Consider the following 12,850-nt stretch of genomic DNA (forward strand, 5'->3'; position numbering starts at 1 on the left):
CACTAAAATCAGGGACTAGACAAGGCTACCCTCTCTCTCCATATCTTTTCAATATAGTACTTGAAGTTCTAGCTAGAGCAATTAGACAACATAAGGAGGTCAACGGGATACAAATTGGAAAGGAAAAAGTAAAATTATCACTATTTGCAGATGACATGATAGTCTATTTAAGTGACCCAAAAATCTCCACCAGAGAACTCCTACAGCTGATAAAAAACTTCAGCAATGTGCCAGGTTATAAAATCAACTCAAGCAAATCAGTTGCCTTCCTATACTCAAAGGATAAGCGGGCTGAAAAAGAAGTTAGGGAATTGACAACCTTCACAATAGCCACAAATAATATAAAGTATCTTGGTATGACTCTAACCAAACAAGTGAAAGATCTATACCACGTTTAGCTTTCCTAAGGACACGGTTGTCACTTTACTTGATCCATCCTACCCAAATCCTTAGACCTGTAGGGAAGAGAGAGAAGATGGGAAATTTTCATATTCAGCTTATTATATTAAAATGGAATTTTATAGTAAGACAGCAATGCTTAACATAATCCATGTTCTTGAGAGAGTATAGTCTAAATGCTAGTTTCAATTTTCTTCCTTGTGACTATTAAGTTGCAGGCATGCCTGCTGAGGTTCTCTATAAGGAGAGCTAAATAGAAAGGTATAGGTAGCCTCTTTTCTGTCCTCAAAGTTTTTAGAGTGTAAGAAACAGCAAAAGAAGAAGAATTCTAAAAGCCAGACAGTTGTTTGAATTAGTGACTGTTTTAGACACTCATGATAGAAGACAAGATAGAGGGTGTTTAGAAGCAGCAGCTGAAGCTGAGTTAGAATTACATCAACAGGGGAAAGAAAAATCTAGAATTTCTGAGGATAGAGCCAAATATTGAACTAAATATATCTCTATTTTCTCTAACTAATGCCTGTAGTGTATATGCTCTGGAGATATTAAGACTGGTGTGAGGTAAGGAAACACATGCTTTAATTCTCTGAAGTATGAAGAGTCTGGTGAGTATATATATATATATATATATATATATATATATATATATATACATACATACATACATATATAGTATGTATGTATATTCAGAGTTCAGTGAAATATCCAGGAACATTTGTTTTCTAGCATACATGTAAGGTATCTTACAGCTGCTTATATATACAGGTCCAGAGAATTGTCATAAAATGTCCTTTTCTGGCTGGAAATTACAATAATTATTGGGGTTCCAATGTAGCTCCTAGCCTTTCTCAGGATGAGCTTTTACACATACACACACACACACACACACACACACACACACACACACACACACACATACACGGACACATTCTGGTTTGAGATAACAAGAACAGTTAGCTAAAAGCAGAACTATGGAAGCCAAAAAGCAAGGTTAGTACATTTAGGGACTTTCCCAGAACTATGGGCTTTGATGGATTAGTTTGTTTTCATCTCGATAGGTGTTGTCTATATGCTGAGTTTTATGAGATGAATAATGCTTTCATTATGGATTCATCTGAGCTAAGGTTTGGATCCTTATTTCAGTGGATGTAGTTTGTTTTGTTAGTCAAGTCTTCCTAGGCATAGCCAGCCCTGGTTTGTGGTTGATATGCCCAGTCTGTGTCTGCAAAAAATGTTTGAATAGAGGTAACATTTGAACAAGACCTTGGGACACTGGGAACAATAAGTCATCTTGGGAAGATGGTGCTTGCCTCTCTCTTAACATTTTTTGAAATGTACAGAGAAGAGCACACACCACACAGGCTTAGAGATGCTTAGAGAGTTCATTGGGGCTGAAACATATGGAGCATGTATGCAAAAATAGAGAGTGATTTAGCTATTAGGTCTGAAGCAATGAGCCAGAAATATAAGCCTGTGTACAATTAAATATTGAACAGTGAGCCATTTGATATTTCAGAATTATGGGAGTTATGAGTATTAGGGGAGTTTACAGAACAGGAAAAACTAATAAAAACAAAGCACTTGGTGAAGGCTTCATGGTACATGAGAAAGTCAAGCATATTCCCTTAGCATTCTAGTTCCTATGCTGGTTTTTTATTGTTGTTGTTTTTGCATCTACAAAAATTATTGGGTAATAGTCAAAAGCATGAGGATTGGCGTTACTAGCCCAGGGATGTGCTGATGGTGATATATGCTGAATACCTGAATACTTTGACTGATTCAATTGCATGTGTATAAGGATGGGAAGAACCAGCCCAGAAATGCCCTAATTGTCTTGTATGCTGCATACCTTGAGTGATTCAGTTGTATATGTGGAGAAGTGGTTTTGCTGACAACTCTATCAATTTCCACTGGTGATTAATGAGAATTTCTCAAGGAAATAATTTTGTAAGCAGAATTCAGCTTCTCTGATGGCCTTCATTAATATTTCAATAAGTATTGTAATATGGTTGTAAATGGTTGCCAAGAAAATTTCACCACCATGCCTGGAGTAATTCAACACTAACCCTGTAGTGTCTACTTTAAAGAACACAGGGGGGAATTGGTATTGATATCATAGAATCACACGATTTATCAAGAGCATAATTTCCATTATAACAGGACTGAGTACATAGATCAGTTGGTAAAGTATTTGCCAGCAAACATGAAGGTTTGATCTTGAACACAACATTAGCTTGGCATGAGGCCCAAGTCTGAAATGTCAGCATTTGAGAAGTGAAGACAGAAAGAATCAAGGTTGATGTGAATCAGTAAAAATATATATTATAGATTTCCTAATCAGGAAGCAGAATTCTTCTAAAAGAAATATGCAGATATAATATTAAGAAGAGATATAAAAAGCGAATGTTAATACTTCTGCAAGCATGGAGACTTGAATTCAAATTACCAGAATACAGAGAAAATCCAGGCATGAAAGTAATTAGCAGTCTACTTCTGAAGTCCTAATGAGAGAGAGAGAGAGAGAGAGAGAGAGAGAGAGAGAGAGAGAGAGAGAGAGAGAAACAGAGACAGAGACAGAGACAGAGACAGAGACAGAGAGAATGAATTCCAAAAAAGGCCAAGTAACTTTATGTAAAACAGTAGCAGCAGAGACACTACTTGAATGAGATGGAAAGCAAAGATTGACATCAAAGGATGTATTCTGACCTCTACACACAATGTGACATGTGCATGTTTCTGTTACATGGACACAAACACACACCACCTCATACATAAAAAAGAAAAAGAGAAGAGATATTCAACATTTACCAGAGACAGCAGATATGGTATGACCCTTGACCCAAAAATACAAAGATAGACCTTTTTGTTTGTCTTTCCTGACTTAGAAATCTGATATGAACTCTTCCTCCCCTCTTTATTCTTCTGGTCCTCTCTTATAGTTTTTTTTTTTCTATAAACACCAGACCTCTTAAATTTCTTCCATCTTCTTGAGATGATTTGAGCAAAATTATGAGTTTGTAGGCAAGAAGTTTCTGATCTCTTTCTAGGGTCCTTAAATGGAGACGAAGTATTATTTCATTTGAAATGAAGAAAGGCTAGTGTATCAGAAAGGGACTCCACAGGAGCCAGGCAAGACCTCTGCTGCTGGCTGGTTGAAGTGAAGGATTTAACCAAGACATCCTTTCAGCTGCCTCAGGTCTACATCACTGCAGTCATTAGATGCATATTGTTCTTGGCGTTAAATGATTTAGTTCTGAACTTCTTTTTTTTTTTTTTTTTTGCATTTCTTTTTTTTTATTAGTTATGTTCTTTATTTACATTTCTTTATTTTTATTTTTTTTATTTTTTATTTTTTTATTCGATATAATTTATTTACATTTCAAATGATTTCCCCTTTTCTAGCCCCCCCACTCCCCGAAAGTCCCGTAAGCCCCCTTCTCTTCCCCTGTGATCCCACCCACCCCTTCCTACTTCCCCGTTCTGGTTTTGCCGAATACTGTTTCACTGAGTCTTTCCAGAACCAGGGGCCACTCAGTCTTTCTTCTTGTACCTCATTTGATGTGTGGATTATGTTTTGGGTATTCCAGTTTTCTAGGTTAATAACCACTTATTAGTGAGTGCATACCATGATTCACCTTTTGAATCTGGGTTACCTCACTTAGTATGATGTTCTCTAGCTCCATCCATTTGCCTAAGAATTTCATGAATTCATTGTTTCTAATGGCTGAATAGTAATCCATTGTGTAGATATACCACATTTTTTGAATCCACTCTTCTGTTGAGGGATCCCTGGGTTCTTTCCAGCATCTGGCAATTATAAATAGGGCTGCTATGAACATAGTAGAGCATGTATCCTTATTACATGGTAGGGAGTCATCTGGGTATATGCCCAAGAGTGGTATAGCAGGATCTTCTGGAAGTGAGGTGCCCAGTTTTCTGAGGAACCGCCAGACTGCTTTCCAGAGTGGTTGTACCAATTTGCAGCCCCACCAGCAGTGGAGGAGTGTTCCTCTTTCTCCACACCCTCTCCAACACCTGCTGTCTCCTGAATTTTTAATCTTAGCCATTCTGACTGGTGTAAGATGAAATCTTAGGGTTGTTTTGATTTGCATTTCCCTAATGACTAATGAAGTTGAGCATTTTTTAAGATGCTTCTCTGCCATCCGAAGTTCTTCAGGTGAGAATTCTTTGTTTAACTCTGTACCCCATTTTTTAATAGGGTTGTTTGGTTTTCTGGAGTCTAACTTCTTGAGTTCTTTATATATATTGGATATTAGCCCTCAATCTGATGTAGGATTGGTGAAGATCTTTTCCCAATTTGTTGGTTGCCGATTTGTCCTCTTGATGGTGTCCTTTGCCTTACAGCAACTTTGTAATTTTATGAGGTCCCATTTGTCAATTCTTGCTCTTAGAGCATATGCTATTGGTGTTCTGTTCAGAAACTTTCTCCCTGTACCGATGTCCTCAAGGGTCTTCCCCAGTTTCTTTTCTATTAGCTTCAGAGTGTCTGGCTTTATGTGGAGGTCCTTGATCCATTTGGAGTTGATCTTAGTACAAGGAGACAAGGATGGATCAATTCGCATTCTTCTGCATGCTGACCTCCAGTTGAACCAGCACCATTTGTTGAAAAGGCTATCTTTTTTCCATTGAATGTTTTCAGCCTCTTTGTCGAGGATCAAGTGGCCATAGGTGTGTGGGTTCATTTCTGGATCTTCAATCCTGTTCCATTGATCCTCTTGTCTGTCACTGTACCAATACCATGCAGTTTTTAACACTATTCCTCTGTAGTATTGCTTGAGGTCAGGGATACTGATTCCCCCAGATTTTCATTTGTTGCTGAGAATAGTTTTAGCTATCCTGGGTTTTTTGTTGTTCCAGATGAATTTGATAATTGCTCTTTCTAACTCTGTGAAGAATTGAGTTGGGATTTTGATGGGTATTGCATTGAATCTGTATAGTGCTTTAGGCAAAATGGCCATTTTAACTATATTGATTCTACCGATCCATGAGCATGGGAGGTTTTCTCATTTTTTGAGGTCTTCTTCCATTTCCTTCTTCAGAGTCTTGAAGTTCTTGTCATACAGATCTTTCACATGTTTGGTAAGAGTCACCCCAAGATACTTTATACTGTTTGTGGCTATTGTGAAGGGGGTCATTTCCCTAATTTCTTTCTCAGCCTGCTTATCCTTTGAGTATAGGAAGGCCACTGATTTACTTGAGTTGATTTTATAACCTGCCACATTGCTGAAGTTGTTTATCAGCTGTAGGAGCTCTCTAGTGGAGTTTTTTGGGTCACTTAGGTAGACTATCATGTCGTCTGCAAATAATGATAGTTTGACTTCTTCCTTTCCAATTTGTATCCCTTTGACCTCCTGATATTGTCGAATTGCCTGAGCCAGTACCTCAAGTACAATATTGAAAAGATAAGGAGAAAGGGGGCAGCCTTGTCTGGTCCCTGATTTCAGTGGGATTGCTTCAAGTTTCTCTCCATTTAGTTTGATGCTGGCTACCGGTTTGCTGTATATTGCTTTTACTATGTTTAGGTATGGGCCTTGAATTCCTGTTCTCTCCAAGACTTTAAGCATGAAAGGATGCTGAATGTTGTCAAATGCTCTTTCAGCATTCAATGAAATAAGCATGTGGTTTTCTTCTTTGAGTTTATGTAGTGGATTGCATTGATGGATTTCCGTATATTGAACCAACCCTGCATTCCCGGGATAAAGCCTACTTGATCATGGTGGATGATCGTTTTGATGTGTTCTTGGATTCGGTTGGCAAGAATTTTATTGAGTATTTTTGCATCGATGTTCATAAGGGAAATTGGTCTGAAGTTCTCTTTCTTTGTTGGATCTTTGTGTGGCTTTGGTATCAGCGTAATTGTGGCTTCGTAGAAGGAATTGGGTAGTGTTCCTTCTGTTTCTATTTTGTGGAATAGTTTGAAGAGTATTGGTATTAACTATTCTTTGAAGGTCTGGTAGAATTCTGCACTGAAACTATCTGGTCCTGTGCTTTTTTTGGTTGGAAGACTCCTTCTATTTCTTTAGGCAGTATGGGACAGTTTAGTTGGTCTAGTTGGTCCTGATTTAATTTTGGTATTTGGTATCTGTCAAGGAAATTGTTCATTTCCTCCAGATTCTCCAGTTGTGTTGAGTACAGTCTCTTGTAGTAGGATCTGATGATTTTTTGGATTTCTGCAGTTTCCGTTGTTATATCTCCCTTTTCATTTCTAAGTTTGTTAATTTGGATACTTTCTCTGTGCCCTTTGGTCAGTCTGGCTAAGGGTTTATCTATCTTGTTGATTTTCTCAAAGAACCAGCTCCTGGTTTTGTTGATTTTTTTGTATGGTTCTCTTTGTTTCTACTTAATTGATTTCGGCCCTGAGTTTGATGATTTCCTGCCTTCTACTCCTCCTGGGTGAAATAGCTTCTTTTTGTTCTAGGGCTTTCAGGTGTGTCATTAAGCTGGTAATGTATGCTCTCTCCATTTTCATTTTGGAGGCACTCAGGGCTATGAGTTTTCCTCTTAGCACTGCTTTCATTGTGTCCCATAGATTTGGGTATGTTGTGTTTTCATTTTCATTGTGTTCTAAAAAAGTCTTTAATTTCTTTCTTTCTTTATTCCTTGACCAAGGTATCATTGAGTAGAGTATTGTTCAGTTTCCACGTGTATGTGGGTTTTCTGTTGTGTCTGTTGCTATTGAAGACCACTTTTACTCCATAGTGATCAGATAGGAGGCATGGGATTACTTTGATCTTCTTATATTTGTTGAGGTCTGTCTTGTGACCAATTATATGATCGATTTTGGAGAAGGTACCATGAGGTGCTGAGAAAAAGGGATATTCTTTTGTTTTAGGATAGAATGTTCTATATATATCTGTTAAATCTAATTGGTCCAAAGCTTCAATTAGTTTCATTGTGTCCCTGTTTAGTTTCTGTTTTCCTGATCGGTCCATTGAGGAAAGTGCAGTGTTGAAGTCACCCACAATTATTGTGTTAGGTGCAATGTGTGCTTTGAGTTTTAATAAAGTTTCTTTTATGAAAGAGGGTGCCCTTGCATTTGGAGCATAGATGTTCAGGATTGAAAGTTCTTCTTGTTGTACTTTTCCTTTGACCAGCAAGAAGTGTCCCTCAGAGTCTCTTTTGATGACTTTGGGTTGAAAGTCAATTTTATCTGATATTAAAATGGCTACTCCAGCTTGTTTCCTGAGACCATTTGCTTGTAAAATTGTCTTCCAGCCTTTTACTCTAAGGTAGTGTTTGTCTTTGACCCTGAGGTGTGTTTCCTGTAAGCAGCAAAATGTAGGGTCCTGTTTATGTATCCAGTCAGTTCGTCTGTGTCTTTTTATTGGGGCATTAAGTCCATTGATGTTAAGAGATATTAAGGAATAGTGATTGTTACTTCCTATCATTTTTGACGTTGTTTTTTAAATTTGATTGCTTAACTTCTTTTGGGTTTGATGAAAGTTTACTATCTTGCTTTTTCCAGGGTGAAGTTTCCCTCCTTGTATTGGTGTTGTCCTCCTATCATCCTTTTTAGGGCTGGGTTTGTGGATAGATATTGGGTAAACTTGGTTTTGTCATGAAATATCTTAGTTTCTCCATCTATGGTGATTGAGAGTTTTGCTGGATATAGTAGTTTTGGTTGGCATTTGTGTTCTCTTAGAGTCTGCATGAGATCTGCCCAGGACCTTCTAGCCTTCATAGTCTCAGGTGAAAAGTCTGCTGTGATTCTGATAGGTCTTCCTTTATATGTTACTTGGCCTTTTTCTCTTACTGCCTTTAATATTCTTTCTTTGTTTAGAACATTTGGTGTTTTGATTATTATGTGACGGGACGTATTTCTGTTCTGGTCCAGTCTGTTTGGAGTTCTGTAGGCTTCTTGTATATTCATGGGCATCTCTCTCTTTAGGTTAGGGAAGTTTTCTTCCATAATTTTATTGAAGATATTTGCTGGCCCTTTAAGTTGTAAATCTTCACTCTCATCTATGCCTATAATCCTTAGGTTTGGTCTTCTCATTGTGTCCTGGATTTCCTGGATATTTTGGGTTACAAGCTTTTTGCATTTTGCATTTTCTTTAACTGTTGAGTCCATGGTTTCTATGGAATCTTCAGCATCTTAGATTCTTTCTTCTATCTCTTGTATTCTGTTGTTGATATTTGCATCTCTGTCCCCTGATTTCGTCCCAAGGCTTTCTATCTCCAAAGTTGTCTCCCTTTGAGTTTTCTTAGTTGTTTCTACTTCTGATTTTAGATCCTGGATGGTTTTGCTTAGCTCCTTCACTTGCTTGATTGTGCTTTCCTGTAATTTTTTAAGAGATTTTTGTGTTTCCTCTTTCATGACCTCAGCTTGTTGACCAAAGTTCTCCTGTATGTCTTTAAGTGTTTTTTTTTTTTTTTGCGTTTCCTCCTTGTTGGCTTTTGTATTCTCCTGGATTTCTTTCAATGATTTTTGTGTTTCCCTTGCAAGGGCTTCTAACTTTTGATTCATTATCTCCTGAATTTCTTTAAGTATGTCCTTCATGTGTTCCTGTACCAGCATCATGACCAGTGATTTTCAATCCAATTCTTGTTTTCCTGGTGTGATGGGGTATCCAGGACATGCTGGTAGGGGAGAATTGGGTTCAGATGTTGCCATATTGCCTTGATTTCTGTTAGTGACGTTCCTGCGTTTGCCTTTTGCCATCTAGTTCTCACTGGTGTTACTTGATCTTGTCAGTGCTGGACTCACCAGTGCAAGCTGCCCCTTCCCAGTTGGCCTCTGGTGCACAGCTTACCCCCTGCACTGCCTGTAGACAGGGTGCTGCTGCCCAGGCTGTTCAGATCCAGAAGTAGGCACCCGAAGGCTCCCGCTGGGGCCCGCTGTATTCACTGGAGCACACTGACTTCTTCCAGTTGGCCACCCAGACGCCCCTCTAGCCTCTTGCAGGACCTGGAGATGTGGTGCTGCCGCCCAGGCTGATCTGGATCAGGAAGTGGAGAGAGTTGAGCTGAGGGCTCCTGCCTGAGGCCTTGCCCCAGATTGTGTCTGTGGACCAGATGGAGCCCGTGTGCACCCCCAGGGAGCGTCGAAGGTGTATGCTGCTGTGACCTCCCCTGTGTTCCGCTCACTCCACTGGGCAGCCGATCCCCCAACCGGGCTGGCGCACACAAGGTTAGCCTGGCCGCCCAGGCCCGGAGTCCAGGGAAAAGCCTGGGAGGCCAAGGTATGAGCAAAGTTCCCCTAGGGCTATGACTGTTAATTGGGTCCACCAGGTGACCTGGATGGCGGGCGTGTGCGCCCGCGCTCCCTGAAAGCGCTGGGAGAGTCTGCTGTGCTAACAACCTCCTGGGCGGGTTTACTCACAGATGGCCCACCAAGCCGCCCAGTTCTTGGGGTCAGTCCTGTGCCTTTTGGGGCCTAGACCCCTGCTTTGTTAGCCTCAGGCTATGCCTGTTACGGGTCTGCCCGCCAGAGCTCTCTGTCGTCCTGCAGGCAAAATGGCAGCACGCATGCAGGCCCGGGCAAAAAAACCTCCTGGCTGGGTTGGCATCTCGATGGCCCTCCGAACAGCCCAGGGCCTGGGTGCAGGCCAATGCCCGTCGGGCTCAGACCCCCGCGGTGTTGGCCTGGGATTATGTTTGTGTACCTCCGTCTGTCCGATCTCTGGAGTCTGATACCAAGATGGAGATGAGCCTCTCCTGACTGGTGGGAGGCCGAGTTCTGAAGTGGCTTCCGTGCAGGGAAAGGAGCCGCACAACCGCAGCTGCTTGCCGCCCGGCTGGTCAGCGAAGGTCAGTGGTCGTGGGCACAGGGCCTAACTGGACCCTGTGTCGCCTTGGTTCCACTGCTGATGGCCCTTCAGCTGGACTAGCCACTGCTGCACTGCCGCCGCCACTGCCGTAGCTGCCCTAGTTCTGAACTTCTTATACCATTAAATTTATCATCTACTTCAGACAACCTTCCTGATGAGAAAACACTGCAACAAAACCCATAATGGTGAACTGAGAAGATGGCTTCAAGCACTTGAATATAAGGATTTGACTTCTACTCCCCAGGTCCCACATAAAATCCTATGTAGTATTGCTCATATTTATAGTACCCGTGTTCCTGAAGTGAGACAGAAGGCTGGGGCAAGTAAATCATGAAACATCACAAAGCACAAATAGTGGTAAAAGTGGTGGAGAAACAATAATGTGATCCCACCTCAAACAAGGCTGGAAGTGAGGACTGATCCCGGGTTGTCCTCTGAATTCCACATACCCATCATTTTGTTACTCGTAAACTCCTTCATGGATAGGCATATGCTTACTGTACATAAACATAAATGACACATTGTATTCACATACACAGATTATTAAGTAACAAATTCATCTAAGTGGTGATATAAAAATCATTTTAGCATGCAATCAAAGACAGTCAAATATCACACATTTACTAATGTAAATGTGAAATTTTACCTTTTTAAAACATTTTTAGGAGAGCTGTCAAAAATGATATATCAAACTTAGATTGGGTCAAGCATCCAGTTCTAGCTATCAGTGGACAGTAAATAGAGAACAACCAGTGATCCAGACCATTGGAAACTCTAGCAACAAATGATCCAGTTTCTTCAGCAAATAAATTATAAAGAAACACAAGACTAATTGTTATGTAACAGACATGTTACCCTGGATGATGTGTTGACTTTATTTTACTCAAATTAAGATTAACGTTCTCAACAATAAAAGAAATTCTGGGGGTATCAGTATCCCTGACCTCAAGCAATACTACAGAGCAATAGTGTTAAAAAACTGCATGGTATTGGTCCAGTGACAGGCAGGAGCATCAATGGAACAGGATTGAAGATCCAGAAATGAACCCACACACCTATGGCCACTTGATCTTTGACAAAGGGGCGGAAAACATCCAATGGAAAAAAGATAGCCTTTTCAACAAATGGTGCTGGTTCAACTGGAGGTCAGCATGCAGAAAAATGGGAATTGATCCATCCTTGTCTCCTTGTACTAAGCTCAACTCCAAATGGATCAAGGACCTCCACATAAAGGCAGACACTCTGAAGCTACTAGAAAAGAAACTGGGGAAGACCCTTGAGGACATCGGTAAAGGGGGAAAGTTCCTGAACAGAACACAAATAGCTTATGCTCTAAGATCAAAAATTGACAAATGGGACCTCATAAAATTACAAAGTTTCTGTAAGGCAAAGGACACCATCAAAAGGGCAAATCGGCAACCAACAAATTGGGAAAAAGATCTTCACCAACCCTACATCAGATAGAGGACTAATACCCAATATATATAAAGAACTCAAGAAGTTAGAACCCAGAAAACCAAATAACCCTATTAAAAAATGGAGTCCAGAGTTAAACAAAGAATTTTCACCTGAAGAACTTCGGATGGTGGAGAAGCATCTTAAAAAATGCTCAACTTCATTAGTCATTAGGGAAATGCAAATCAAAATAACCCTGAGATTTCACCTTACACCAGTCAGAATGGCTAAGATTAAAAATTCAGGAGACAGCAGGTGTTGGAGAGGGTGTGGAGAAAGAGGAACACTCCTCCACTGCTGGTGGGGCTGCAAATTGGTACAACCACTCTGGAAATCAGTCTGGTGGTTCCTTCGAAAACTGGGCACCTCACTTCCAGAAGATCCTGCTATACCACTCCTGGGCATATACCCAGAGGATTCCCCACCATGTAATAAGGATACATGCTCTACTATGTTCATAGCAGCCCTATTTATAATTGCCAGATGCTGGAAAGAACCCAGGGATCCCTCAACAGAAGAGTGGATGCAAAAAATGTGGTATATCTATACAATGGAGTACTATTCAGCCATTAGAAACAATGAATTCATGAAATTCTTAGGCAAATGGATGGAGCTAGAGAACATCATACTAAGTGAGTTAACCCAGACTCAAAAGGTGAATCATGGTATGCACTCACTAATAAGTGGATATTAACATAGAAAACTGGAATACCCAAAACATAATCCACACATCAAATGAGGTACAAGAAGAACGGAGGAGTGGCCCCTTTTTCTGGAATGACTCAGTGAAGCAGTATAGGGCAAAACCAGAACAGGGAAGTGGGAAGGGTTGGGTGGGAAAACAGGTGGAGGGAAGGGGGTTGATGGGACTTTCGTAGAGTGGGGGTCTAGAAAAGGGGAAATCATTTGAAATGTAAATAAAAATATATCAAATAAAAAAAGGAAAATCGATGAAATGAAAGTATAATAACAATTATTAATAAATAAAAACCTGTGGAAAAAAAGATTAACATGTGTAGACATGCCTAGTTTCAAAGCCAGCAGTGTGCTTGATGCACTAACTTAATTTACTTCCAATTTGATAACTTACTGCCTTTAGAAAATGATGAAACCCACTTGAAGTCCAGATAGTGAGATATACATTTTCTTATGAGACATTGAATTTTTCATACAACTCTTAAACAATGTCTATATGTAGATAACAA

This window comes from Apodemus sylvaticus, chromosome 12 (assembly GCF_947179515.1).
Source record: "Apodemus sylvaticus chromosome 12, mApoSyl1.1, whole genome shotgun sequence".
Classification (NCBI taxonomy): domain Eukaryota; kingdom Metazoa; phylum Chordata; class Mammalia; order Rodentia; family Muridae; genus Apodemus; species Apodemus sylvaticus.